We start from the raw sequence: 27,655 nt of genomic DNA, 5'->3' as shown, positions 1-27,655 counted from the left end.
GCTGCCCAGCCCCGCCTGCCCCCTCAGTGGCACCTCCTGAGTGGCACCAGGGAATGTTGGAGCAGAAAGGTCTGGGTGGGAGATGAGCCTGGCACTCCTTGTCTGCCTGGAGGGGCTGGCAGCCAGGGCTGTCTGAGGCTCAGGGGTGTGGTGGTGAGGTTGCAGCTCAGCCAGCATAAGGAATTTCCTTTCTTCTGGCAGAAAAAGATGAAATATTAAAAACATGGCTCAAAGGCTGCTGTATATATATATATAATCTTTTTTTCCCCTTCTGCTCAGCACTGCTTTGGTGTTGCTCAGAGACAGCAGCCAGTCAGAGCAGGAGGGATGCCAGACTTCAGGAGAGAGCAGGGAGTGGGGCTGATGCAAGGGAGAAAGAGGAGGATTATCACAGGTGGGTTGATTTCAGAGCTCAGGGTGAATGCTGACACTTCAACTCCCCCACAGCCTTCAGGACTTCAGTTTTCTGTTCAGCATCAGGAAACAAAACCTGTTTTTTTGTCTTTGTCTCTACAGGTGAGGGCAGTGCCCTCTGAAGCAGGAGGACACCTCCATGTGGGCCACTGTGCTTGGATGAGGGAGAATGGGAGGAGAAGAGGGCCAAGGCACCCCTGGAGAAGTCCTGCAGGCTCCCAGCTTGCCATTTGTGCCAGCCTGGTGAGTTCAAGGGTCCCTGATGGCTGTCTGAAGTGGTGGTGGAGGTGTGAGGTTTATGTGAGGTTTCTCCAGGGCCAAACTCTTCCATTTGCTTCGGCTGATGCCCTTGGGATGCGGGCAGCAAGGCACGCTGGCAGCACGTGCTGTGTCCTGCTCTCAGGAGATGGGGAGGCTTTCCAGCAATCCCCAGCTGCTGGGGGGGGGCAGCAGGAACCAGCAGCATCCCACAGGAGCCCTCACGGGACTGCAGGAGGAGGCTGCAGGGAGGGAGAGGGATGGGCTGCACTCGATGACCTTTAAGGTCTCTTCCAACCCAGTCATTCTGTGAATTCTGTTCAGGTGGGGTTGGGCTCTTTCTCCAGGCAGCACTGACAGAACCAGAGGACTCAGTCTCAAGCTGTGCCAAGGGAAATACTGGTTGAATATTAGGAAAAGTTTTTTACAGAAGGAGTGATAAAGTTCTGGAATGGTGGAGTCCCCATCCCTGGATGTGTTTAACAAAGCCTGGATGTGGCACTGGGTGCCAGGGTTCAGTCGAGCTGTTGGGGCTGGGTTGGACTCGAAGATCTTGAAGGTCTGGTCCAACCCGGTCATCCTGGGAATTCTGTGAGGGCTGTGTTGTGTGCTGAGGGAGGAGCTGGAGGGATCCAGTTCAGAGTGTTTAAAGCTGTTCCTCGTTTCTTCTGCTCTGTGTCAGCAGGTCTTGATCCTCAGGGATGTGGGAAGGGGAAGATGCAGGGAGTGGGCTTGGAGCAGGATTAACTTTACACCTCTGCAGGCACTGACAGCCAGGGCTGTTCAACTGCTGATCAAGGATGTGCCCAAACGAAGCAGGCTGGGGGCACAGTCACTTGGAGCTCACCAGCTGGGAGGAGCTGTGAAACACAGCTTGACCTCCACTCCAGCTCCAGCTGCTGCCTGGCCTCAGCCCTCGGCTCCTGTGTCGCCTCTGGCAGGGCAGGGTGGGGACAGGCAGCAGAAGGGGGACCCGATGTCCCTTTTCCCACAGCCTTGTGCATTCCCCTGCCTCCTGCTGCCTGTAAAACACCCTGTGATTAATTGCAGCACTCTGCAGCCGCCGAAAATTTATTTAGAGTGTTATGTTTGCTGCTGCTGCCACTTACACAATGGTGAATGTGCTGTGGCTGCTAATGGGTCACTGAAGGGGATCACACCATTGGAGCTGCTCTGGGAGCAGGGCAGGCAGAGGGAACACTGCCAGGAAGGTGAGACAGATCTGTTCCAGTAGAATGGGCTCTGGTGCTTGCAGGAAATTGCTTGCTTCCCTGATAGCATCCATACTTTAATAAATCAATTTTTCCACTAGTTTGTTTAGCTTAAGCTTTCCCCTTCCTGCATCCTAAAAATTAGTCTAATAGGACTTTTTTATCTCTGAGAGGTTTGGAAATTATTTTCCTTCAGGGATTTCACTTTCCTTGGGGTGCTCAGAAAAAGAGGGGCTGAGGGAGTTGTCAGCTGGAGAAAGAGCCTCAGAAAAAGCCTCCCTAAAAATGCTACCAAAGGCATGCAGAAATCAGCCCAAGCTGAACCAGCTGACGGCCCCGCTGTTGAATTTTAATGTTTCTGTGGGGCTGGTTTGTGTGAACTGAAGCAGGTTGTGTTTATTCTATAGAACTCTGTGGGTATCTTGCACTGCATGTCACTCCCTCAGTGCACTGAGAGCAATTCAGCTGGAGGAGCCATCACCAACACTGTTATCTTTATTGCCAGTCCTGCCTGATAAGTCTGCTCCCTCCAGGATGGCTGAGCCCAGTGAGTAGCCCAGACCTGTGTGTGTGTGTTCAGGAGAAAGCAAAGCTCATGCTCGGGAGCTGCTTGCTGGGATCCCAACAGCAGGAGATTCAAACAACCCCAAGGGCTGCTTTAAAAACATGGAATTTGCAGAGCTCTGCACAAGCAGTCCCTGGGTTTTCCCAGCACATTGGGATTCAGGTGGTTCTCAGCTTGGAGGGGCAGAAATGTGCTGTAGTTCCATGGGCCCTGCTGTCCTTCCTGACATTACACTGCAAATTCATTGCAAAACTCAGCATGGAGGCAGTGACTTGTGCTGGGCTGGGGCTTTCTGAGCCCGGGCTTGCTTTCTGAGCTGTGTCCCACGTGGGAGGCGTCTGGGGTTTGCTGTCCTGCAGGGCAGAGCAGAGGTGCACGTTCCTGGCTGGGTGGAGCTGGGCTGGGAGCCCTGGTGCACAGACCCTTGTCTGTGGTGGCAATGTCCCTGGATCTCAGATGGCTGTGGGAGCCAGGAGCTCTTCTCTCACCCATGCCAGCTTCTGGCTGCCTGCTGGCAGTGGCAAACAGCCATTCCCCTCCCTCCTGCTGAGCTGCTGGTGCCACTTGTCCCCTCCATTTCACTTTCTCAGGGACTGGGACTTTCTCCAGGCTCTGGGAACTGCTGGAGGTGGGATCACAGCTGGCTCCTTGTGGAGTCACGACAGCTCCCAGGGCACCAGCAGCTCCCCTGGTTTCTATCTGCTGTGTCTGGTGGCACCTCTGAGCTGTCCAGAACCACCCAGGTGCTGTGGATGCAGCCTTGCCTGGGAAAGGGAGCACTCCTGGCTCGGAGCATCCGAGGAGAAACAATAACAACAATAACAACAATAATAACAATAATAACAACAATAATAATGGCTGCACCTGCTCTTGCTGAGGGATGGAAACAGTTGGAGAAGGTCCCCCTTTGTCCCTCTCTCTGGGCAGAAGGGGCTTGTGGAGCCTGGCAAGGCTCTCTGGGGAGCAGGGGTGTCCCCAAGCTCCTGGCCCTGGGATCTGCCCCCATCCTGGTGCTGCAGGCAGGGGCTGTCCCTGCCCAGCAGTGCCCTGGCAGCAGTGGGTGCTGGAGGGGCACAGGGCAGGCACTTCCAGGCTCTGAGCAGGCACTGGGGAATGCAGAGCTGCCTCCCTGCTCCCTTCTGAGGGCACGGAATGTGGGAGAGAAAGTGACTTTTACTGAAATAAAGGAGACTTCCTTTTGGGTCAAGTGCTCTGGAAGGGAAGGGTTTTGAGATGAAAAGCTTTTTGCTCTGGTAATACAGACTCACATTGCCTAGAGGGAAGTCTGCCTTATGCCAGGCTGCTTTTCCCTCTGGGGGCATTGCGATTGCAATTGAAGATGAATTTTCAACATACAAAAGAGAAGACGAAAGCTGAGAGAAGACTTTAAAACATATCAGGGGTTCTCGTGATCTGTTTTAATTTGTCAGCTTGTCTCTCTCGCTTGTGACATCCCTGTTGGGTGCAGGGATTGTTCCTCCTCTTCCCTTTGTGACTTGCTCCTTCCCTCTGGCATCTTCATCAATCCCAGGCTCTGTTTTAATATTTTCCAGTTTTTTTCTTTTTTTTTTTTTTTTTTTTTTTTTTTTTTTTTTTTTTTTGGGTCTTTTTTTGGGATTTTTTGTTTTCCTTTTTTGCATCCAAGGCTGGTTGACAGAGCAGCAGGAGCTCGTGTGTGCTGCCCTGGGTGATCCCTGGGCTGGAAGAGATCAGAGAAATCACAGAAAGGTTGGGGCTGGAAGGGTCCTTAAAGGCCATTTAATTCCAACCCCCATCCATGGGCAGGAATGTCAGGCACTGGATCAGGGTCTTGGTTAGCAGGGGGTGAGGAGAGAGCAGCCCTCAGCCTTGGGAGCAGCCAGGTGAAGCCCCCTGAAAGGTCTGGCATGGACCTTTTCCCTGTCAGTTTATGATCTTTTGAAAACATGGTACATTTGGTGTTGGTAAGGCCATGGGAAGCATCAGAGTGTTTAATTTCTCTGTTTTCTGCTGGTTTCTCCCCCCTGCCCTGCAGGGAAGAGGCACACGCTGGGCTCTGCTGCTGCTTAGTGTGAAGTGCTGTAAAACCCCAGCATTGATTTCTCAATCAAAGGTGTCTGTTTGCTCCTCGGTCTGTGCTTTAATGCCTGAAAATCCATTTTTCACTCCCCAACAATTTGCTGTAAGGTTTTAAAATCAACTGTTGTGCTTCAGAGCTCTGGGAAGGGAATGGATTCAGTCGAGCTGGCTCACCAGTGAGTTTTGAACCAGACAGAAAACAGCCAGAGGCTGTGGGGGCTCTCCAGTCTCAGGTGAGACCTTTGCCTGTGCATCACGGTGGTTGGTACAGGACAACGCTGTTCTCCTTATTCAGCTTTCCCTCTTTGGAAAGCTGTGGGTCTCCCTCCTGCCCCAACAGTGACCCTGGCTCAGCAGCTCTGTGCTCCCCAGGCTTTGGGGGCTGTAGGCTGAAATTTCAGGGTGTCCTGAAAACAGATGCCAGAAAAACCTCCAGACTTTTACATGATATAAAAAAGGAACACCATGTTCCCACCTGCACTTCCCATATTTTCCTGGCAGTCACAGTGTTTGCTGACTGCTCCCAGAGCTGTTCCCACAGCTCTCCAGGGGCTGCACAGCTGCCCCAAGCCTTGCTGAAATGCAGCTGCTTTTGGGGAGGAGCAGAGTGGCTTGGGGCAGCAGGGAATGCTGCTGGCCCGGGCTGTGCTCCTGCAGGAATTGCAGCTGGAGACTGAGCTGGGAAAGCTGCAGCAGCTCCTGCCTTGGCCTCTGCCCCCTCCAGCAGCTCTCCTTGAATACAGCAACATAGTAAAGATGTTTAACTCCATCTTTCCCCTTGCTAGAGGAGGGCAAATGCCGTGGAAAAATCCTTTCCAAAGGTCGAGTGGAGTTGCTCTGCAGCCCTGGGAAGTGCTGGTGGAGGCTGGACTGGAGGGGAAGGCTGGTGAGATGCAGGTGACTCCTGGTGCTAATTGTATGCAGCAGATTTATCTGGAAGGAGCTGAAGGATGTGCATCAAGGATGTCTCAGCCATTCAAGTGAGAAATCAAATTAAACTTTGCATCAAACAGAGGAGCTGCTCTGTGCTGGGAGTTTTGTCAGATCCATTAAGGTTTTCCTGTGCCAGGCCCCCAGGAGTTGGTGGAGAGGAAAACCAGTGCTCAGGGGCTGTGTTTGCTGCTCACCTGGATGTGTTAAAGATGTGGGCAGCAGGAAAGGGGATGTGTGAGGAGGGGGGAGGGGGACAGTGGCTGCACAGCAATGCCTGTTCTGTGTGCCCATCAGCAGGCACTGAGGGATCCTCAGGGCTCAGCCCCAGGGAGCTGGAGCTCTGGAAAACACTTCTCTTCTCCTGATCTCCCAGCAACAGGCTGGGACACAGAGCCCCTTGGGAACGCTGGGGTGCCTGGGAAGCAGCTGGGAGAAATCTGAGGGAAAGCAAAACCATCAGCATCACACAGAAGCGTGGCTCTGACTTGCCTCTCACCAGGCACAAGTGCATGTGTGCTGCAGGCAAGGGAAAGATCTGGACAGCACTTTGCTCCCCGCACAGGGACAGATTGCTCAGAGGCTGGGTGGAGCAGACTTGGCATGGGAGAGGTGGCAGCCTGGAGGAAGCTGCCAGCCTGGTGCCAGGGGAATCGTCTGCTGGGAATCTGTGCAGGATTTTGGCTGCAAAAGGATTCCCCCACACGGCACCAGAGGCTCTGAGTGCTCCCAGGTAACCAAAGCTCATCCAGCTCTCACCATGGTGATGGTGGGATGCACCAAAGAGCTGTCAGGAGGAGGAGAGGAACGCTGAATGCCAGAGGGTTCTCTGCCTCGGGTCCAAAGGCCCAGCTTGGCAGCTGCTCTCTGGTTTGGTCTCTCTTCATCCCTGATATTCTGCCTTGGAAGCTCTAGCTTGGTATTTAAAAGCCATTTGCAGCACTGCTGCTCTGCTGCCAGGAGTAAAATTGGTCTGACCCTGGGATGTACAGACACGTCCTGGTGCTGGAGCACGACAACCCCCTGACAGGCAGGGCTGAGTCTCCTTGGATGTCCTGCCTACTGCTGGGGCTGGATTAGGGCTCTCCAGCCAAGTAAATATCTTCCCTTCTTCCTTTTCTGTCATCTTACAAGGATTTTCAGGAATTTAAGATGCTAAACCCCAATTAGGCAGCACTTATTAATTTCCGAGATGTAATTTATTTACAGAGTGTTGCCATTCACAGCAGCAAGAGCTGGTAATTGCTGCAGTTTGCTTTCCAGGCTGGGATCTGAGAGGCTTCAAAAGCCTGAGTGTGGCAGCCAGGGCTGGCTCTGGGTGGATCCTGCCTCCCAGGGATGTCAGATTAAGCCCTTTTCTGACCCAGAGATGGGGCAACTGAGAGGTGTTTTTAAAACTTTTATTCCATTTTCAGTCTCATGAGAAGGGTGAGACAATACAGATGTTATAATTCAGGCCATCACAATCAGAAGCCAACTATTTCCTAATTACAAAACACTGTAAGTGTTTCTTGGTCTATCAGCTATAGCCACACAATGCTGTAAATGCCTTAAAGCTAATAATCTAAAATGACTCTTCATGGGTCCTACTGCAATGCATTTTTCACAGTTCTATTTCTCTAAAGTATCCAATCTTATTTGCAAAACCATCCTTTGAAACTTGTTTCTAGCTCCATTTCTCTCTCAGCAATGTCTGTTTCTAAGCCAGCATTTCTTGTCTCAAGGTTTGCACAGATGCACACCGTGTGAGCCTTCTGCCAGGCTTGGAGAACTCTCTACAAATCCATTTCCCACATTTCCCCCTCTCTCTTGAATGGAAAAACTTTTTTGATGGGATACAAGGAGCTGAGGAAGGGGCTGATTCTCACCCAGCCAGCCCAGCTTTTGCTGAAGGCACTCCTGTCCTGGGGCTGGAAACAGGCCAGGGGCAGCAGTGCCGTCCTCTCCTCGCGGCCGTGCTGCCCGCGGTGCCTTTGCTGTCTCAGTGGTTCCCTCTCGTTTGTCCTGGAAGGATGTGGGTGTCCTCATCCTGGACAAGCCACCTGGCTGTGGATCCGAGGGCAGAGCTGAAGGAAATCAGGGAGGCCAAAGCGAACGAGGCCCTGCACGCTCGTCCTTGGGGCTGCCGGCAGCGGGGATGGATCTGTGCAGTGTGATGGCTCCAGGCTGTGCTTGCCCCTTCTCTCCCTGGCACAGGCTGCTGCTCAGAGCTGCAGAGGGGCTGAACCCAGGCCCTGCTGACGTGTGACCAATTCCTCTAGAGCTGGCTGAGATGTTTTCCTGGGACACTGGCTCCTCCAGGATGAGCTGGGCAGTGGGGCAGAGCCCTCCAGCCCCATCCAATTTTGTCTCCATTTTATCTCCAGCTGGGGCTGGGTTGAGAGAAGGGAGCAGCCTCCTGTGGTTTGGGGGTGGAGAAGATCTCCCTTCTCCAGCTCATGGACCACTGGGCTGTGTCTTGCCATCTACACCAGCAACACCTTCAGGAGAGTCTCCCTGGTGGCTCTTTAGGGAAATCAGCTGGAAATTCATCAAAGTGCCAAACCACTGCCTCCACCTTGTCGTGCTTCCCAAGGACCACTGGAAAATGGGGGAACAGAGCTGCTGCCCTTCCCCTCCCATGGGATGGGATCTGCTGGGGATGAGTGTGTTTGTGTAGGACTGTGAGGTCCTGGGTTTGGCTTGGCTCCAGAGGCACTGCCAAAACTTCAGTGTTTCCTGCAGACTTTGACAAATGACTGCAAAACATTCTGGTTTTATCTTGTGGCAGCCTCCTGAGAGGCTCCTGCTCAGCCCTGCTGAGCTTGCCAAGGAAGCAGTTGTACGGAGCCACCATCTCCAGTTGATCCATAGCTCCTGTTTGTGGGCACAGGAAGTGTTCCAGGCTCCCAGGAGGGGGTAGGGATGGGAGCCTGGATGGATTGGCCATCTGGAATGCTGCTGGGCCATTTGGTACGGAGGATCTTGGAGGAAGAGCCTCTGGTGCTGCAGTGAGCTCTGTGCCGTTGGGATAATTTCTGGGAGCTCGTGCAGGCAAGTCCTGGCTTCTGAAATGCCTGAAACCAGTGAGTCTGGACCACTGCCTGCTGCTGGGATGATCCTCTTTAATATCCTTGTCCAAGTATCCATGGAGAAGCATGACCTGCTTCTTCCTAGGCTGAGCATGCCAGGATGCTGCCAGAAGGTTTCTGGTTTTGTTTCTTGATCCTCACCTCTTCCTCCAGCACTTGGTGATGCCTCATGATGTGCTGAGCAGGGGCTGCAGGGAGCCTCTCTTCTCTCTCCATGGCTGACCTGCAGAGCAGGAATCTGGCCCTGGAGCATCCCCTGCCCTTTGTAGGGCTCGAGTTCAGCAGTCCCCAAACTTAAAATGTAAATGAAATGGAAATCTGAGGGACAAAGGGGCTGCTGACTCCTTCACTGCTGGGCTCTGCTGCCTGCAGGAGGAGTGTTGCTTGTGTTGCCCTTTCCCAGCTAGCCTGGCAAGGCCCTGGCATGATAAAGGAAGGCAATTTCCTCGGCTCTGCTGAGATCTTACGCATTTCCACTAAGGCAGAGTAGGGGAGGGAGCACCCCCAGCTTTCTGCAGCTGTGGCACTGTGGAGTTGTGCAGCAGCACAGCCCTACCAGCCCTGGGGGAGGCTGCAGTGGGCTGAGGAAGGGTCACCCAGCCACAAGGAGTCAGGTTAATGTCTCAGAGCCGGGATCTTGGCTCTCTGCCGGCTCCTGAGTGTGCAGGCAGCTGAGGAGCAGAGGCTGTGGATGCAGATGGGGAGATCAGGACAGACAGGGTCTGCACAGGGCTGGAGAGCAGGGTGTTTTCCTCCTTCTCCCTCTCCTGCCTGGTTTGAGTTGTTTTCTGTGTCCTGACCAGTGCAGGGCAGGGTCTCCTGAGAAGGGTGGCAGTGGGGGGTGATGAAGGTGGGTGCTCCCAGGGGGTTACAGGGCAAAATGTCTGTGTTCCCATGCTCCAAGGATTTTTCCAGAGAGCCTTGGAGGTGGCAGGGTAAGGTCTGTGCTGTCCCTTGGGTACCCAGCACTCCCTGTCCATCACCCCCACTCTGCAGGGCTGCACTGTCCCAGCCTCCCCTAATCCCACAGCCTTCAGCCCAGCTTTGTCCTGACCTCAGTCCCTGCTACATCCCCCAGCCCTGAGCTGCTTTTGGGCTCTAGAATGCTCTGGAATCGTGCAGGAGTACCTTCAGCCAGGAGCTGGTTCCTGGCTGGGCTGAGGTTGTGCTGCCTGTTCCAGTGAGGGGATATTTCCCTGGCAAAGGGCTGATCATGGAGCACAGCTTTGCTGCTCTGTGCTCTGGTGGTTTGGAGCTCAGCTTTAAATGTGGGTCACTAATGAAAAAGCTCATCTGCAGCTCATTGCACTTCAGAGGAACATGCCTGTGCTGTTGGGGTGGCTTTTACAGCCTCTGACCATTGTGTTCTCCAGCAGCTTAAACCACATGCATGAGAAACCCCTGAGATGGAGTCGGGCTCTCAGGATAACAGGGAGGTGTGGGCTTGGATTAGACTGAAACGGGAGAAGCCAGGGGCTGGTTCCCAGTGCTAACAGTGTGGTTCTTTCCCCAGGCTGGTGGGAGCTCTTGGCTTGGCTGAAGAGTGAGGGCTGGGCTGGGGGTGATCAGTGTTTTACAGCTGCCTCCTGTGACCTTATCCTGGGGCTGGTCAGTGGGAATGTCAGTCTGATCCACAATGATGACAACTGCCCAGAAACCATTGGCACTGGCTGTGCCATGAGGACAGGCCTGTCATTGCTGCTGGATAGATGAGGCAGCAGATTCCACGGGTGCTGCCTGGCCACCCTGGTGCCCACGTCCCTTTGCACTGTGCTGGGAGATCAGAAGGGATATGTGCCTGCAGGGCTGTTCACTCCCTGGCAGGCCCCTGGCGACTCTCCTGGCCTTCAGCCAGGCATGGGCAGGCAAGGCACACCCTCCCCTGGGCACATCCCTGGCACCTGGGTATTTCTTTTTCCTCTGCATAATCCCATTCAGAGGATTGTCCTGCACTTCTCCCTGGCAAGGCTGCAGCTGGCAGAGAGTGACTGCTTCGTTTGGGGCTGCCTGGAATGGCCCTGGCCCTCGGGAGGAGTGTCTCAGCTTGCTCTGGAGGTAAAGGAGGCTGTGTCCTCACAGCTGTCCAGCTCCTCCCCTGCAGGGCTGGGATTGCCCTCAGCCCATTCAGGCTGGTAACCAAGCACCTGAAGAAGAGCAGGCTGTCAGAAGGCAGGACAGGCATTGCAGTGACAGCTTGTAATGTAATGTATTTGCTACACCTCAGAAGGAAAAGATTTTTAAAATTCTTATCATGAGTTAAGATGGTTTTCCCTCCAGAAATCCTTGAGGTTGGGTGTTTCCAAGACCAGGACTGGAGAAAACCATGGGATTTTTGCAAGCAAATAGTCCTGTTGTGCTGCACAGATAACACTTTTTTCTCTTGTGTCCTTTTTTTTTCTTGTGTGGTGCCTCTTAGAGCTCCGAGGCATCTCCAGCCCCTGTGAAATGTGTCAGGCTTGCAGCCAGAGGTGTTGCTGTGGCTCCAGTACCATGTACTGTTCATGCAGCTCTGGGCACGAGCACACTTGGACTCTGGGGCTGCTGCTAGAGCTGGCAATTTCTAAACTGGTTCAGCTCTTATTTCTTTCTCTGCTGCTCGTGGTTCTGTGCAGCTCAGCCCTGATGTCCTGCAGCAGATCCCATTATGGTCAGCAGTGTGATGGATGTTGAGACTTGTCTGAGGGTTAAAAAGGGGCTTAACACAGAGGAAAGGAACTCCTGCTCTGCCAGACCTCGCTGGAGAACCTTATCTAATTAACCTCGGAGGTGATTGCTCACAGTGCTGTTGTGTGCCAGCAAAGAGCCCAGGAATTGTCTCCATCAGGTATCCCTCCCCTTGGAAATCCTGACCAGACCTGCAGACAAGAGGGGCTGGAGCAGAGCAAGGCTCTGGGGGCATTGCCCATCCAGAAGTTTGACTCAAACTGCAGGGACGTTGTTGCCTGGCTCCAGGTCCCTTTCCTGAGCTGGCAAAGCCTCCTCAAAGTGCTTCTTCAATGGAACCAAGCACCTCAGCTTCTGCAGAGCCCTGATCTCTGCCCTGAGTGGGTTTGTGAGAGGAGCTCCAGGCAGGAGGAGGTGAGTGGGGAGATCTGCCTGGCTGTGGCTGCCAGAGCAAACTCCTGCTGTGTGTGAGCATCTCCAGCCCGGCTCTGCTGCAGGAGGAACAAAGTCCTGCTGTGTCCCAGCCGATGAAGGAGAGATGTGGCTGCACACCCTGCACGTGGCTGTGCCCGAAGAGGGCACTGCTGGGCCACATTCCTCCCCAGCACCCTCCCTTCCCACCAAGTGCCTTCCCAGCCCCAGGGGCTCACTGGGAGCAGGGCTCTCCTCTGCACAGCTCAATGGAAACACCCAACCTCGAGGATTTCTTGAGGGAAAAATCATCTTGGCTCATGATAAGGCTTTTATTTTTCTTTTTCTTCTGAGGTGTAGCAATTACATTAAATAAGAAGCTGTCACTGTGTCACTGCAATGCCTGTCCTGCCTTCTGACAGCTGCTCTTTGCAGGAGCTTAGGTGAAAAAACCACATACCTCAGATGTGCTTTTCCTCCTGTTCACATTTCTCCTTTGCCTTGACTCACCTGTAGGGAAGACTCCAGGTTCATCCCACTGCTGAGGGTCCCCTGAGCTCCCCTGGAGCTGTCAGTCCCCAGGTGTGTCCCCAGCATCTCCCTCTTTGCACACACCCTGGAGTGGCTTCTGCAGGGAAACACTTCTGATTAGATCTTGCTTGTCCAGGGAGAAAACCAGGGAGCAATAGGTCGGGAAGCCTGTTCTGACAGAGAGCTGTCAGAGAAGGGAGTGGCATTCCGAGGCTGCTGCTCTGCTCTGTGGGAGAAAAGGCTTCAAACAGCAATTAGCCTGCACTGCCATTTCCAGGGAAACAGCTCTTGGTGCGCCGGACAATGGGCTGCAGGAGGCAGGCAGGTTAAAAGCTCTAATTCTGGGAGGATATATTTAGGTGGGCTTTTTTCCTTTCAAAGGAAGCTAGGTTAGAAAGGCTCTGACTCCTAGAAATAGACGTTCCCTCCACAAGCAGCTCGGAGCTGCGTCAGGGGCACTGGCCGTTCCCTTCCACCCCGCTGCTGCTGCCAAACGCCCAGCTGGGCTGGCTGGGAACTGCCCTGGCTCACAGCAGAGGCCTGGGGGAAAAGGGTCTGGCTTCCCTTGGGGCTGTCACACCAAGAGCTTCTCTGCTGCCGCTCGCCAGCTGTGTTATTTATTCTGTTAGCTGCAAAAGAGCAGTGTAAATGATCCTTCAGTCTGGCTGAGTGCAGCACCGTGCAAAACTCAGCACCAACCAGAACTGTGTTCTCCTGCCACCATCCCTGAATGTCCCTGATCCCCTCTGGTGGCATGTGTGGGCTGTGGGGGCAGCTGTGGGCCTGCAGAGGGGAGCCCATGGCAATAGGCCAGGTCTCTGTTTCACCCAAAGGGATGCAGAGATGCCTGAGTGAGGACCTGGGGAGTGCAGAAGGAGCAGGGCTGCTCTGTAATGCTGAGCAGCACAAGGAAGTCTCTCCAGCTGTAGGGCTGTTTCTCAGGGTAGGCTGGCCTTGCTGTCTGGGAGATGTCCTGGTGGTGTTTGGGCTATCACCCACAGAGCCACGAGCTGCTGACACACTTTGCTGGCTGCTTGGATGTGTTGTCCTTTCCCAGAAATGTGTTTTCCCCTATGTGGCTGGGCAGGCTGCGATCCCAGACAAGGAGCTCCCAGGGTGGTGTTTACAGAGGGTGAGAGAAGAGGAGCTGAAAGAAGCTTTTTGCTATCCTTTGCTTTGGCATACCTGGGCCTGCTCACTTCCCCACATCTTGTTGCTCTGGGTTAACTTGTCCCTGCTTGTGACGGGGGTTGGAAGCAGATGATCCTTAAGGTCCCTTCCCAGCCAATCCATTCTGTGTTCCTGTGAGCTCCTGGCAGCTGTTTCTGTCTCCCTGAGGTGCTCCTTCCTCTGAACTCCTTCCACTGATGCTTGTGTCCATTCCCTGCTGCTGTGCTTGGCCTGTTCTGCTCCCTCAGGTGTCTCCAGCTCAGCCATCCTCTCCCACAGCTCTGCTGGCCAGCACAGCTCATTCCCAAGCTGGGAAGCTTCCCCTGGAGCAGAGCCCCCCCATCATGCTCTGCCCACGTGCTGGCTGTGGGGGCTCCGTGTTTGTCCCCCTTCCCCAGAGCAGTGGGAAGGGCACATGCTGTGCAGGGGAGGGGGACGTGGGAGGTGGCACCGAGGCCCCTGTGACTCAGGCGACTGCCACGAGCTGGCAGCTGTGCACAGGCTTTTTCAGTGGTGTGGTGAGGAGCTGCATCCTCTCTGCCGTCCCAGGAGGCTCACAGCAGGCTCCTGCACACCTTCTGCAGGGTGGGGAGAATTTATTGAGGTTATTCACGTGGCTTTTGTGGTGTTCAGCCTGACAAGAAGACTGCTGCTCTTTGGCTGTTGTTTGCTTCTGTCTGTACTCCACAGGAACACCAGGAACAAGGAACACCAGGAGATGCAGATGTGCTGGGCCTCCAGAGCTGCTCTGTGCCGTGCTCAAGCCTCCTCCAGACCTGTCCCTGTGCCATGTGTGCCACCAGCCAGCCCTGCCCAGAGCAGCTCCCTGGGGGCTGTGATGGAGCAGAGCTCTGTGCTGAACACCCTTTCCCAGGCTGGCCAGGCAGCTCCTCACAGTCCCCAGAAGTAAATCCTGGCAGTAGAATCCCCACTGCCAGTGGCTGTATCCATTTTTGTGAGGTCCACGAGCATCACTGAGGCTCCTGCTGCCCTCCACAACCCCTTTGCCAAACTGCTGCAGGGACAAAGTGAGCTTTGCCCTGGCAGAAATGAGCCTCTGGCTCTGGGTCCTCTCCCCACAACTCCTCTTGGCCGTGCCCAGCACGAGTGGTGTTTGTTGGCAGGGCTCCCTCCCTGCACTGCTGCCTGCCTCGTGCTTGTTCCTGACAGGAACCAGCAGCACATGATGGTTTCAGAGACAAATCCGGCTCCCAGGTGTCAGGGCAGAAGGATCTGGAAATCTGAGCTTTACCTGCCTGCAACTCATTCTGGGCTTTGCTGGAGCAAACTGCTTATCAGCTGCTTATCAACTGCTGTGGTGCCCAGTTCCCTCTGCCGTGGAACAGAGAGTTGGGAACAAACCTTGGCAAATCAACTCTGCTCTTCGTGGGGAGGTAGCACGGGCTGGGAAAATGCTGGGGCACGGCTCAGCAGCTGCACCCACGGGGCTGGCACTGGGAGCTGGGGCTGGCTGAGCCGGGCTGCAGGGCTGGGAGGTGGTGCCATGGCTGTCCAGGAGCTGTCCCTGTCCCCCTGGACGAGTGGGGGGCTGGCAGGTTCAACCCCAGCCCAGGGCAGCAGCTCTGGCACTGCTGAGTGCTGGAGCCGTTGCCAGCTCCGAGCTGCCAGGGGCTGATCTGTCACCAGTGGCCGTGGCCAGCCCTGGGGACAGCGTGGCTCGTGGTCCCTTGGAGAGGGGGGCAGCCTGGCCCTGCTCCCTGCCCCACAGCAGAGCCCAGCCTGCTCACTCTGCTCGCTCAGTTTGTGGAGGATAAAGTCACAGATATTTCTGGGCAGCGATAGGATCTCCAGCCAGCTCTCCTTTAATAAGATCCCAGGCACTGGAGGTGCCCCATTCCCTTATCTCCCCTCTGCAGATGTACAGGCCCCCCTCTCCCTCCAGACTGGGAGGAAGCAGCTGAATGGCTGCCACAACCCCTTCTCTACCCCTAAACAAAAGGGGGGTTGGATGCCAGGGGAAGGTGTGAACACAGCACTGCCTGAGTTTCTGTGGCTCCCAGCGCTTCCTGGAAGCTGTCTGCTGAAAAGGGAATGTCCCTAGCCAGGGAGGTGAGTGCCAGAGCATGCCTCCTGGCCAGAGTGGCCACCATGAGCCAAAAATGTGGAAAAAGAGGTAGAAAAAGGGAATGGACATCACTTCATCCATTACAGAGCCTGGAAAATGCAGAAATTGGGAAGGGAAGGGAACAATGAGATGGGAAACTTCAGTGGAATTCTTAGCATTGAGGAGGAGGAATTGATTTTTAGCATATGAAAAATGAAAGGGGGAAAGAAAAAAGCTCTCAGCAATGCTGTTGGACTTGGAAAAGCTGAGTGTGTGGTGTTCTCTGTGGAGAAGGGATGATGCCTTCAGCTCATTTGGCAGTGACCCTGTGGGAATCTGTCCCCGTTCCTGCCATGGCCCAGGGCAGCAGGATTTGGGAGCGTGGGGGGCTCGGGGCAGGCAGGGCCCCCAGCTCCTGCCCAGGGCTGGAGAGGAGAGAGGAGAGAGGAGCAGCTCCCCTGGGCTGCTCTGCGGGCTGGGCTCCTGGGAAGAGCTCGATGAAGGTTTAGTGTGAGGTTAGGCAAGGACTGACCTGATGGAGGCAGCTCAGCTCCCAGCCGGGTCAGGCTGTGGTGCTGATACCATCAGGGCTTAGAAGTGGAGTTTTCTTTGATCAGAAAGTCTTGAACACAGCACCCTGCTGTGGAAATTAATCTGGGGGATGCTCTGTGCTTCCCCAGGGGCCATCCCCACTCCCCAGGCCAGGCTGAGCTGTTGGAACAACACCTGCAGGGCTTGCAGAGCCATTTGGGGTCTGCCCACCTGTGTCAGGCAGTGCCACCACCTGGGAACCAGAGGAGCCCCTTGTCCCCAGGTCCTCGGTGCAGACCTACACCTAGCGGCTGTTAGAATTCCCTGTTGCTATGGAGACTCCCCAGGCGTGATGCTCTCGGTGCTGTCTCCACTGCCAGGCCTTGCATGCCCAGCAGAGAGCTGTGTGTGCACCTCAGGACGTCCACGTGCTTCGTCCCAGCCTGCAGAGGTGCTCCATAATCCCCTTGGAGCGTGACTGGAATCTCTCCTGAGCTGGGGAAGGGTTTACCTGCAAGGTCTGATAAGAAGGTTCAGGAGAGGCCAGCAGGGCTCACCCCACTGCCGAGAGCTCCCCAGCTAAACTTAGCCCCTGAGTCACTCGTGAGTCAGCAATTCGGGGGCAGGGGATCTTCATTTCTCTTTTCTTCCTTTTTTTTTTCTTTTTAACAATGATGCACCCAAGGTAGGCTCCAGATTGGATGGATTTTGTTCCTAACCCAGCACGTTGCCTGCCTGCAGTCCTCTCCCCTGGAGCATCCCTGAGCCACCGCAGAAGAGTGAGCTCCATCCTGCTGTGGCCAGGGCCTGTCTGCAGCTGAGCAGCCTCCTTGCCCGTCATTAGTGGCCCAAGATGTGGAAAAGCTCTGCCTGGCCAGCGAGGGCTCGTGCTGGCAAAGCTCTGGCCCAGGCTGTGGGCAAGTAGAGCATCCCTGGAGCTGCTTGGAAACACAGTGAGGGAAGATCCATCCAGGTGCTGTTATCCCAGCGTGGTGCACGAGTGCTGCAGCACTGCCAGCAGCAGCAGAAGTGCTCTGAAAAACCCACCCGAGGGTTAAAACAAGGAACACCAGGAGATGCAGCTGTGCTGGGCCTCCAGAGCTGCTCTGTGCCGTGCTCAAGCCTCCTCCAGACCTGTCCCTGTGCCGGGCGTGCCACCAGCCAGCCCTGCCCAGAGCAGCTCCCTGGGGGCTGTGATGGAGCAGAGCTCTGTGCTGAACACCCTTTCCCAGGCTGGCCAGGCAGCTCCTCACAGTCCCCAGAAGTAAATCCTGGCAGCAGAGTCCCCACTGCCAGCCGGCTCTATCCATTTGTGTGAGATCCCACTGAGTGTGTTTTGCATAATTTGTTTCCCAGAATGAAGTGTTTTACAAGTGCAGTGTTTAATCACCTTGCAAAAAGGGGACGGAAAACCATCCTGGTGCCTGGGCTGGGAAATCGCTGGAGAGGAATCTGGGGGAGGGACCACGCGCTCACCCCACCGTGCCAGCTGGGCTGCAGAGCCCAGAGGAGCGGGTGTGTGCTGGCACAGAGCCTGGGGCTGGACAGGAGAGCTGGAAACGCCAGACATGGAGATACCTGCACAGAGCCAAGCCCCAGCATCCTGCCCAGGAGCTGGATCTGCTCCCCAGCCCACCGTGCCTGCCCTGCCAGGCCCTGACTGGAGGAGATGTGGGTGCTGTGCACCCCAAACCTCTGCCAGCCAGCCCTCTTACAGCTCCTGACACACAGCTCTTCCCTGGGGCCTTGGCACTCCTCCACTTCTGTTCTTGGGAGAGACGCCCCAAAACTTGGCAACTCAGGTATCTTCCCAGCTGAATGTGTGCATTTCTGGCAACAAGGGGAATCCAAGCAAAGCTGACAACACCTGAGGCAGGAGACTACTTCTGGTTCCTGCACAGAACCTGGCTCTTCCTCGAGGCAGTGGTACCTCTGATGTGATTAAGGATTGCTGGCCAGCTTCCTTCTTTTTGGCCCCAGGGATAAATCAGTGGCTTGTTGGACCGTGTAGGGCACAGTGAGCAGTGGGTGCTCCTGCCCTGCTCTGGGGATGGCAGTGGGTGTTGGACTGGGGGCTGCCGCTCTCACTGTCTTTTTTTTTTTTATTATTATTCACAGCAGGTGAAGGATGAAAAATCAAAGTAATGGCCAAGAATCCAGCATGCACTTGCCTTCTCTTGCCCACGGCAGAGCAATAAATCCAGTTAAGGCATTGCAGCGGGCGAGCCACAAGGTTAGCGAGCCCGGAGCCCGCACTCTCGGGGAGCCGAGGCTGATGCTGGCCGGCAGCCTCAAGGTGTGCTCTCCCTCCTGTCCCTGCCTCTGATGTGCTGCTGGACTGCTTCAGCCGGGCTGGCAGAGCAGCAGGAGCCTGCCCGTGACTAATGAGCTGTTTCTGCTGCTGGCCGCGCCGCGGTGGGGCTCTGAGACCCGTGCTGATACAGAGAGTGCCTGCTCCTGCTGCAGGCATGGCCCCCGTGCCCTCTTACCCAAAGGCTGTCTCCTCCGAGCGCTGCTCCTCCTCTTCCACAGCAAAAGACCTGCTGAGGTGTGCTCCTGCTGCCCGGCGGTGTAAGGTGGGGTGACCGAGTGTGGGTGGTCCCTGCTCCGAGCCGTGGGCTCCAGGGTGCGGCTGTCAGCTTCACCGAGAGGCTCTGAGCGTTGAGCTTTGGCTCTGGCAGATGCTGGAGGAGCAGCAGCACCCCTCAGCCAGCCAGGTGCCCTTCCTTTGGCTGTGAAAAGAGAACGAGCAGCTCGGAAGGATGGGTTTTGTTGGTGCTGCTGAACAGGAAAGGGAAGGAGGCCTTCGGAGCACGACCTCCTGTCCCTCAGCCACGTGTGGGGTGATGCCATCCAGGGAGGAGATCTGCAGGGCTGGGTTGGAGCAGCTCAAACAGCGGGGTGCAGAGGGGATGGGTGCTTCTGCCATAAATCCGAGGCAAGGAGCAGCAGTGAGCACTGTGAAGGGTTTCACACGAGTCACCTGTGTGTGTGTGTGATGGAGCAGATGCTCCTCCGAGCCCAGGGGCTCCGTGAGCAGGAGCTGCCGATTGATGGGGCAGCCCTCAGCTGCCTGTGCAGCGACATGGACCTGCTTGGCCGTGAGCTGGGACAGCAGAGACCCTGCAGGAGCAGTGTCCCACCTGTGAGGGCACCTTCTGTGAGGGTGCTTTGTGGCTGGTGCCATCCCAGGGAGGCTGGGACCACTGGGGGGGGGTTTCTTCGAGGAGCTGGTGCTCCCACTGGCTGATTTCCCAGGAAACAAGACGTGTGCCATGGCACTCTGTGTGCGTGCTCATCTGACAGCCCCTGAGCCCCTCGGATGGTCCTGGCTGTGTGTGACAGCAGAGCTGTCACTGGTGCTGGCAGATGTTCCTGCATGGAGCTGTTCCTGTGGGACGTGCAGCCAGCTGGGAGAGGCTGGGGTGACACCTCTGCAGGGGGACAGGCCAGCACACAAACCCCCAGGACGTGCAGGGATGAGTCTGATGTGTGTGGCCCACTCGTGGGTGAAAGGCTGAGCAGGCACTGACAAGCTGGACATCAAACCTGGGTCAGCCAGGAGACATAAATCCTGGTATTTGGGATTAGTGCAGGTAATTTGTTTTAAAGACAGACAAATCCCTTTCCTGGAGGTGCCTGCTTGTCACGGGAGACGTTCCCTGTCTCCAGGAGAGTTACTCCAGTTGAACAGCTCCTGCTCTTTCAAGGGCAATGGACTCTGGAGTTGTTAATCACTGGGCTGCAGGATTTTTTCCCCTAACACCTGTTGGTGATTGCTTCCTCCTCCTCCCTTTTGTGTTTCTGCAACACCCCAGGCTTGGGAAGAACCACCTGCTGATTTGATTAATGGCCCTTTTCTGAAAAAGCAATGGAGACAAATGTCCTCCTGAACATGGCAGAGAGAAATGGAGAAACAGGCTGGCTAATTTTCAGCCATTATTTTGGAACCCAAACTCCTTCCCAGTATCAATTTAGCTATTATTTCAAAAACTAATTAATTTTCACTCGGGCAGCTCCAAGAGACCTCAGTTTAGATAATTAAGAGCCCATAGATTATGAAAATTCCTACTTTTGGATCCCACTCCAATGCTTGACTTCAACAACACTCCCGCCATCGTCCTGCTTACCAACTCCTTTCATCAATCCATTTTTTTTTTTTTGACAATCAAGAGTAAATAGCTATGATGGATTTTGCTTGCTTTCTTGCAGCTCCATTCCAATTTGGTTTTTTTGGGTTTTTTTTTTTTTTTAGTCCTTAAATGTTCTTCAACCAGGCAATTTTTGAGGTGGTTTTGCAGCTAATTACAGCCAAGCAGAGCAAATTGCTACTGCTGCCTGGAAGAGTTGGGGAAAGGTTGGATTTGGCTTACAGAAAAACTGGGCGATAAGGTATGAGAAAGTAGATCCTAGAAAGTTTGGGATGGGATATTTTTTTCTCTTTTTCAGTCTTGCATGATGTAACCTGAATTTAAAACATGAATTGCTGGGCTGGGCTGACTTCCCATGCTGGCCTCTCGCTTGCTGTCCCAGCTCTGATCCTCTTGGACACCCAGTCCCTGGGTGTGACATTCACCTTCTCTGGACAGAGAGACACAATTCTGTCTCTCAGGATTTCTTGGAGAAGCAGAGAGGGAAGAAGAGAAAACAATCTTTATCTCTGCTCCTGTGTTTTCCCCATGTGGAATGTGGTATGGAGATTGTTTACCTGCAGTGATTGCTGGGTTGGATTCTGGTGAAGGTTGTTTGGGTTCAGTGACCAATCGGATCCAGCTGTGGCTCAGACTCTTAGCAGAGAAATCACAAGTTTTGTTAGAGTTAGTCGATAGGTAAGTAAGAAGTAAGTATGTAGAATAGGATAGTATCTCTTTAAATAGTATATTAACGTAATATAGTATAGTTTTGATAAAGCAAGTGCTCAGCCTTCTCATCTGGAGCCAGACATCAGCATTTCTTCCCATCGGGGGGCTCCTGGTTTCCTATACCTGGGAGACTGATCTCACCTTTCCAGGGTCGGAGTGATCTATTTCCCAGGCATTCCCCTGGAAGTGTGCCACAGGGAGAGGGCTTTGGGCAGAGACGTGCTGGTGCAGCGAGGCTGTGAGGTGGGGCTGCTTCTCCCACACCGGCCGGGGTTTATCTCTCCGGATCTCGGGTTTAACAAGGCCCTGCCTAGGGAAGATCGCTAACGATTTAATTTCCAGCGTGTCGGAGTCCAGGACATCCCTCTGGCTGCCCTGGCTGTCTCGAGACCCTGGCAGGGGACTCAGGGACTTTGGCAAGAAGTCAAAAACACCTGTGGCTTCGATTTTAGCCCGTGGGAGAGGCTGCCAACTCTGTATGAGGAATTACAAGTCACAAGGGTTTGAGTGGTCTAGTGGGTGAATTGACACAGGGTGGAAAAGTAGAATTTTGGGGGTTTTAGAGTGTAATTCAGGGGTACAAGATGGAGGACTCTGGGCGTGTCCTGGCCTTCTTCTCCTTTGTCTTGTCCTCCATGTCTTGGTGTGATGGTGACACTTTTCTGTTGGTTTAGGGTGGAGATTCACTGTCTAACACAGGTGGTGGGAATTGGCACAAATCTGTAAACATACCACACGTAATTTTGAGTATATAATGTGGGAGCCACCCAAGGCTCGAGGCAGACTGCCATGGCTTCTGTACTAGACGGACCTTGGCAGGCCAGAGAGAGAATGTTATAGATAAGGAAAAAGAAACAACCTTGAAACCTTGACCTCACGCATTCCAGACCTCTTCTCCGGCTGCCGGGCTAGGGGAACAAGGACTTTTACGATTTTGGGGTCATTCCAAGCAAAGCAGACCCCGTCACCAGTGTGCTGTGAATGAGGAGACAGCCTTGCACAACAATGCCGAGCAGGAACAGGCTCCTCAGCTAATTTCTGTCCCCATGTCCCTGCACTGCCACTGCTGCTGCCCCTGGTTGCACCCTGTCCTGGCTGCATTCCGCTGGTGCTGGTGGTTCATGCACAGCTCTTGCCTGGCTCTCAGCGGTGGCTGCTGCTTTCTCTGCCTCCCCCCCTCAGGTTTATTAATGAAAACCTTATCTGTCTGCACAGATAATGCTGGGAATAATTAGTACTCAGTGAGCTCTGTCGGGCTCCTCAAGCTCTGCCAGCCCCTGCCCTCATCTCCTTCCTCTTTGCAGTTTCCCAGGTGCTTGGTTAGTGCTGGGGATGTTTTGGGGTTTTCTTGGAGGGGAGAAGGAGGGGTTTAAATCTTCCTCACTCTGCGCAGTTTTCAGTCTTCCTGGCTGCATCCACAATCCCTGCTTAAAATTTGTGACAGTGGGATTGGCATCTGTGTTCTGCACCCAGAGCCCCCAGGGCTTGAAGCAAAAGCACTCCCATGCTGGGCTGGGATCAGATGATCCTTTCCAAGCCATTCCATGATTCTGTGAAAACCATCTCAGTTTTCCTTGCTCAGGGCACACCTGGTGCATGTGTGGAGCTACAGCCAGGTATTCTGGATGGGTTCAGTCCCCAGAGACCTGGCTGGGTTACAGCTGCCCCCCAGGTCCCATCCCTGCAGGGGAGCAAGGGACAGCTGCACCTCTGCATCAGGGACCCGTCCCAGCTCTGCTCCAGCTCCATTTTTTTATTATTGTTGTGTTTATATTCGTTGTTTCTTGGCTCAAATCTTTCAGCCTGATAAAGGATGACAGCGCTTCTCGAGTGCCTGGGATGGCATAAATAATTCTGGTGCTGAGAGCGAGATTTACAGTGATATAAATGTCAGGAGTGAGCCCACTTTGTATTAATGGCCTTATTAGTTATGTTGCTGTAAAATACTGATACTCCAGTTGTTAAGCAGCCATGGCTTTGCTCTGCAGCATTAATTCAATAAATTGGGCCTTTTTGATATAAATCTTAGAGTCTGCTGGGCCCCATTAGAAAATCCTTCATGACGTGTGGGACATCTTCAAATGGCTTTGGCTGAGGCACACCTGGGAATAAAAAAGCTGCATGTTGTGCAAGTGTGGGGTGAATTCTGTGCCTGGGTCGCAGCTCAGCATCTCCTGTGGGCTGGGGATGTGGCACAGGGTGTCACACAAGTGCCTCAGGGGCAGCCCCTGGAGGTCTGGGGGTTTCCAGCCACCAGCTCCATGTCCTGCTGTGTCCCAGAGGTCAGGGCTGGGTGTCCCCTGGCCAAAGGTGGACTCGGCTGCAACCCCAAGCTCTGAGAGGCACAGCCAGGCACTGCGAGCAGGTCCCTGGAGGAGAGGGGAAAGGAGGGAAGGCTGGGCTGGGAGGGTGACACAGGAGGGAGGAGACGCCCCTAGCACTGCTCTCATCCCTCTTTGTGCCCTCCCCCGCCGTGTCCCTGTCACCGCCTCCGCTCTGCTCGCTGCTGTCACCTCCTCCCTCGTTAATCCGGAGGTGAGCTGACAGCCGGGACACCTCTCCTCGCCTGACCCCAGCCCCGAGGTGTCCCTTCTCCCCTGCCCCGGCCGGGCTGCCAGCCTCCTCCCGGCCCGTGGGACAGCTGCCACTGCTGTCCCCATCTGTCCCTTCTCTGGAGCCGCTGCTCCTGCCAAGGCTCTTTGTAACTCTGCGAACTTTCCACCAGCAAGATGCGCAGGGAGGGGGGAAAGCACCACGATAATTGAAAATAAATGATGCATTCTATGAAAGAAATGTTCTGGTGCAGCCAGCTTGCTGCAGAGGGGTAGTTATTTATTTATTTTTGTTTGTTTGTTTTTCTTCCTAGAGTTCAGAGGTGCCTGGGAAAAGGGGGCTTGGTAGGAAAGGAATGGCACTCCCAGGCTGGTGGGGATTGGGTTTCCAGCTGTGGTTTGGTCTGTACCTTGCAGTGGTGGCCTCTGCAGTGGGATGTGAGCCTCAGGTGGGAGTCCAGAGCAGGAAAGGCATCGTTCTGAGCCGTGGCAGAGGTGCCTGGGCACACTGCTCACATCAGGATGAGGCAATGGCAGTCCTTTCTCCTCTTGCCACTGCTTGCCTGTGAGGATGTCCCAGGTCTGACACAGTGTCCCTCCATTTCACATCCATCCTCAGGCCATGGCTGTGCCTCTGCTGAGCCTCCTGCCCTGAGACCTGCCTGACCCTGCTGCTCTGACCCACCAGAAGCTGTTCTCCAACCCACTGGTGGGAATTTGGGTTGGCCCTCAGTAACCAGAGCTCTGCTGCTGCCCTGCCTAAGGTTAACACAGGTGAAGCAAACAGCCCCTCTGCCCCAGGTGAGTTTGCTTTGAAATGTTCCTCTGGTGAGGATTGACTCTTGACACAGCTGTTTGTTATGGGAAGAGGCTGCACTTTGCTGGGAAATGTTGGATTTAACCAGGAACACGAAACTTTCTCCTGCTTTGGATCCAGCACATCACTGGCTGACCATGTCATGGTTCTTATGCCTTGTAAGGCTTATCCTGGATTATTATTTAGCTGCTAATTAATCTTGAGAGCAATGTAAAGGCTTTGAACTGCTGTTTGAAGATTTGAGTGGATGGTTTTTGCTCTTGTCAAGGAAGGAGGGATTTGGAGGTGAGATCCCAGCTCTGAATGACATTAAGTTGCTCTGCCCTGACAGGTGGGAACAGCTCCTGACTCCCTCCTGCCAGCACCTGCAGGGCCCCTGCAAGACAAATCCCCTTGGGAATCAGGAGCACAAAGGTGCCTGGGGAGGGATGGCAGCCCAAGTGACACTGCCTGGGGATGGGACACTCCCTGTCCAAAGAGTCACCAACAGGAGGCTCTGGGTGAGGTTTGGAGTTACCAGCCCAGCCCATTTCTTCTCCAACCGGCATTTTCCCTGCTATCTCTTGGTGCTGAAGGACAGCTCAGACGTCTCATTAATCACTGCTGATGATGGAGCTGTGGCACTGAGGTCCCTGGTGGCTGCTGCTTCCCCAGCCAGGGATATTTTGCCGATGCTGATTCCTGAAAACTCCAGCTGAAAAGTGAGGAAAAACTGTGTCCCCCTGGGAGTTGTAGCTTGTGGAAGATTCTCCTTCTCTGTTCCAGCCTCTCATTCCTGCCCATGGGGCACACAGTGAGTTGTGCCCTTGCAAACTTGCATCTTTTTAAAATACATTTTTTCTTTCTCCATGCTTGTCAGGATTGAGAGCAGCTCCATGGTGAGCTATTTGCTGCTGCATTGATCTGGCAAAGTCTGGGGGTGAAAACCCCACAGTCTCCAGACGAGCCCATAGAGCTTTTAGGATGCAGTTTTCCCAAATCTGTCCATCACAAAGCAAACAAACAAACACCCCCAACCTGGAGGCAGCTGGCTCAGGGGTGAGCATCGATCGCTGACTGCTGGGTGAGACCCACCAGAACCCCACTGGTGTCAGGAGGCAGCTCCAGCCCTCCCAGTTTCCAGTCACAGGGCTGGGAAGGAAAGCCAGCCTGCTCAGGAATCAATCATTTGACATCTGCTGCCAGCCTTCTGCCACCCAGCCCTGCCGGTGAGGACCCCAGCAGGAAGCCTGGTGGATCTCAGCTTGTTTTGGTCTTAATCTGACCTGGTTTTGTGATAATGTCATCATCCATCACTGCCTGGGGTTGTGGGGAGGGGAGGTTAAACTCCTCCCTCACACTCCACTGCTCCCCTGTTACTGCTTTATCTCTGCAGAAGCTGCATTCGAGCGCAATTCACTTTGTTATTAATTTCTTTTACACAGAGGCTTTTCAAGTGCCTGGGAGCGGGGCTGGTGTCACGGGGAGGCTGCACAGCCCACAGCTGCAGTGCTGGAGTGCAGCTTGGACAGCCAGCTCCTCCAAGGGCAGCAGGCAGAGAGCTGAGAGCCTGCATGGTGAAAGTGCCCCGCGGAGATGGCTCTGGACTGCAGGAGCTCTACCTCAGCAGCTGCCGGGCTGGATCAGGATGGGATTGCATCACCCTCACACCCACGGAGATCTGCTGCCCAGGGACTCGCTGCACCCTGGGGACGGTCCAGCTCAGTGACAGGGGCAGATCAGGGCTGGGTGGCCGTGGCCCGTGGGTGTCCCTTCACCAGGGGACGTGTGTTGGGTGAGCCCAGTGCTGGAGGAGCGTCTGCAGTGCTGCATTGGCCCTTCCTCAGCTGCATGGATGCCCCTGCCTGCGATCCCCAGGGAACCCACCCACACAGGGCTGCATTCCCAGCTGCAGAAAAGCTGCTGGAGGGCCAGCAGCCTGTGTCCCACTGTCCCCCACAGCCCACCCTGCATGGCTTCTGCTGGCTCTGGGGACTGAGTGTGCTGGGACCCTTCCTGTGGGTTTTATGTGCGTTTCATCTGGTAGTGAAACTATATTGCAAAATGTAATAAATGAGAGGCTTAATCAAACCCAGCCAGCCAGCACTGATGGAAACTTGGTGGTGGAAGAAAATACTGCATTTTTGTTTGTTTATCTCCCCCTGTGCTCCTGGGGCGATGCCCTGACTCTCGTGGGGAGCTCCTCATGCTTGGTGGCACCGGGGGGCACAGCCTGGACGTGGGGCCACTGCAGTGGGGTCACTGCCAGCCTCTGGCTCCCAGCCCCATGCCCTGGTTGGGCTTCCCAGCAGTGAGATCTTCCTCCTGCCACTCTCCTCCACAGCCCCTTTCTCTTCAGGAAGAGGGTCTCACACGGTACCTCCGTTCCTGGAGCTGGTGTGGACGTCAAGCTCTCCATCCCACATTTCCTATCACTCATGATGGCACCAGGTGGTCTTAGGATGTCTCCAGGTCTTGTCTGCCTAAATCTTAGGCATCACGTGGGAAGGTTGAGCATCTCCCCAGGCTGGGAACAGCCCTGCCAAGGGTGGGAGTGAGGATAAAACCACCAGGTTTTTCTGGCTCTGAATTAGGGACAAAACATCCCAATATCCAGCCAGTTGATGTGGCTGGGAATGGGGAAAGACTGCGTTTCCCCTGTGCATCACAGCCCTGGGAACGCACCGGATTCCGGAGCTGCGGGGCCAGCTGCTCCCGGAGCCGCGGCTCCGCTGCCGCCTCTCTCCAGATGGCTTTTCTCAATGAAGCCTCTCCCAGAAATAGCTGCGCACTCGCTCTGCAAATAGCTCCTCTCCTGAGCAGGGGAGGCAGCGCGGTCCGAGCAGCGTCCTCCGTGTCCCTTCCACCCTGCTGAGTGCCTGACACTGACTGCGCTTCCCCTGGGCGCCTCTGCCTCCAGGGAAGCGGGGCTGTGCTGGGATCCCTGGCTTTGAGGAGCGGGCAGGCTGCTCACTCAGCCCCAGGCATCCCACAGCCGCACAGGGAGGGATGGCTGGTGGCCTCCAGGGCAGGGCAGGTGGCCCGGGGGACACGGTGGCCAGGCATCACCACCTGCAGCTGCTGTGCTGCCTCACGGCCCTTTTTATGTGCTTATTGTGGCATCGTAAAATGGGGGAATACAATCTTCTCTGTAGGCTTAACCGATTTATTAATAGTCTGTGATGTCAGTAATAGCTCATCCATAAATCTGATCTTAAGAATTTATGGGGCAAATATTCCAGCGCCGTATTAAAGACACTACTCATAAATGCCTGTAAGTACCAGCTCGGCGGCAGCCGGAGAGACTTATGCTGGGGGAGGGAAAGGTGGTGAGCTCAGCCCACCACACAGAGCCTCCACAATCTTTGGGAAGAAAATTATGTGAGGGGCTGTCCCCTCCAGCCGGGAGGTGCCTGTGGCCCTCAGGGTCGCATCCCTGCAGGCTCCCGGGGTCCCCACAATCTACTTTCACCCGTGCCCAGCCCAGGGTGATGGTATTTCCCCCTGAAGTGCGCCGGGTGTAAATTGCTAATCAGCTACAGGCAATCAATCCACGCTGCCGCCGC

The 27,655-nt window shown here is 54.7% G+C and overlaps 2 long non-coding RNA genes across 2 annotated transcripts; both read left to right on the top strand.

Annotated features, from left to right (window-relative positions):
- The first annotated feature begins 306 nt into the window (after positions 1-306).
- LOC128797233 (uncharacterized) lies at positions 307-26,161 on the top strand. Its single transcript, XR_008434062.1, has 4 exons — positions 307-394; positions 517-657; positions 23,913-24,094; positions 25,535-26,161. It is a non-coding gene; the product is annotated as an uncharacterized LOC128797233 (long non-coding RNA).
- LOC128797232 (uncharacterized) lies at positions 16,270-17,188 on the top strand. Its single transcript, XR_008434061.1, has 2 exons — positions 16,270-16,397; positions 16,569-17,188. It is a non-coding gene; the product is annotated as an uncharacterized LOC128797232 (long non-coding RNA).
- Positions 26,162-27,655: the final 1,494 nt, after the last annotated feature.

Source organism: Vidua chalybeata, chromosome 18 (genome assembly GCF_026979565.1).
Source record: "Vidua chalybeata isolate OUT-0048 chromosome 18, bVidCha1 merged haplotype, whole genome shotgun sequence".
Taxonomy (NCBI): domain Eukaryota; kingdom Metazoa; phylum Chordata; class Aves; order Passeriformes; family Viduidae; genus Vidua; species Vidua chalybeata.
This window is presented reverse-complemented; position numbering and strand designations above follow the sequence as displayed.